The sequence below is a fragment of the Nicotiana sylvestris genome, chromosome 5, assembly GCF_000393655.2.
Source record: "Nicotiana sylvestris chromosome 5, ASM39365v2, whole genome shotgun sequence".
In the NCBI taxonomy this organism is placed as follows: Eukaryota; Viridiplantae; Streptophyta; class Magnoliopsida; order Solanales; family Solanaceae; genus Nicotiana; species Nicotiana sylvestris.
In genome coordinates, this window is record NC_091061.1 from 92,619,471 (window position 1) to 92,621,221 (window position 1,751).

Genomic DNA, 1,751 nt, shown 5'->3' on the forward strand with positions numbered 1-1,751 from the left:
TTTTTGTCTGTGAATGTTTAGTTTGTTTTAATTAATTAAAAATACAAAAATATATGTTGCATGCACATTTAAGATTTAATTGTGCACTTAGGAATTAATTAAACCCTGTTTTGTTTTTAAGAGAAAGAAAATCACAAAATAATGTATTTTTTGCATTTTAGCATTTCATGTCCAAGTTATGTGATTTTATTTGATTGTGTGTGTTAATTGTTATTAAAAGTTAGTTAGTAATTTTATAAATTAATCTAGTCCTATAAGTTAATTTAGGATTTTTGGAATTTTTAGTTTTATTAGTTTAAGAAAAGAAAGGCAAAATAAAAGAGTGTTAAGTCATATGTGGGCCAAATCAATTTAAAGTCCATCATCCCAAACAATATTTCTTCCCCTTTGAAATTGAAACCCGGATACCCAGCCCATACCCCATCCTCGACCCGGTCTGCCCCATAGCCCAAACAACCACCCCCCTTTTTCTTCACTTCATTTTTCATTTCCAAACCCCTAACAAAAAAACCCTAAACCACCCGCCCCCTCTCCTTCTTCATCTTCGTCCAAACGACCACCTCCCTTCACGCCAGCTTTACTATCAACTCCTCTGCCTCTCCACTCCACAGACCCTCCAAAAACCCTTATCGCTGACCACGGTGGTGCACTTCTCATTTCTTCCTCATTCCTCGGTGAACCACCACCGATGGCATCTACACTAGCATCAGAACTCTCCGATGGGCCAGTACTCAGCGTGATCAACAAGCGCCTCCATGCTCTTCGCAAGAAATACAACCGTATTGTCCAAATGGAAGAATCTCTATCCAAAGGAAAAACCCTCAACAAAGAACAAGAGGAAACTTTCCGCTCCAAATCCGCTGTCCTCGCCGGCATTGACGAGCTCGAGAAGCTTTGTCAGCCACTCGCAGCAGCCGTCGCTGAAGAAATCAACCTCACCGTTGAACAACAACGCCAAGTTCCGCCGTCAGAGTCCACTGTCGATACACCTATTGATGATTCTAATATCAAAAGAGAATGTGTTGAGGATTTACTTAATCTGTTGCACTTTGGTAGCATGTTTGACATGAAGTCGTTGCAGCAAAGTGATTTAACAGCGATGACGCTGACGAGGACTATGGAGAGGGCGTGTTGTTTGAGCTACGACTATATGCCAGAGGATGAATCGACTGACAACGTGATGGATCTGTTAGGCGAAAAAAGATTTGGATTTGATTTCGATGCTTAGCGGTTTGCTTGTTTCACGCCCTGTTAACTCTCCCTTTTCACATAAGCACGCCCTTCAGAAATGTACTGAGCATGCTAAGCTATGGCTTTCGAAGTTTGATCAGCCCATCGAACCCAATTCTGATGCTACTTATGAGGGGCTGAGATCAAAGCTGGACAAGACCATTGGTTCACTATATTTTACCGTAGACCCTGTTAAAGTGGATGCAATTGCTGGTAAATATGGGTCTTTTCCAGTTCCAGTAGAAGAACATGTGGAGGTTGTGCCTGTCGACGTACCGCTGTAAGTGGAAACACAAAATGTGCAGTATGAGTAGAAGGAGGAAGATGCTGCAAATTCTGAAGCAGTTGAAAGTAACGAAATTCACGCTAGCAATATGGAACTGCAGCAGGGGGAGCAGGGTGACAACATGTCTGAACAATTTGCTGAACCAGAAGAAGTCGCACCTGAGACGGAAGGTGTTGATAATTTGAAGGATGCAGATTTCGATCGTCAACAATCTGTTCCCCAGAGGTCTTATCAG

At 41.9% G+C, this 1,751-nt stretch overlaps 1 pseudogene; it reads left to right on the top strand.

The window, feature by feature from the left end:
- The first annotated feature begins 657 nt into the window (after positions 1-657).
- LOC104241484 (uncharacterized) lies at positions 658-1,514 on the top strand (annotated as a pseudogene).
- The last annotated feature ends 237 nt before the right edge of the window (positions 1,515-1,751 follow it).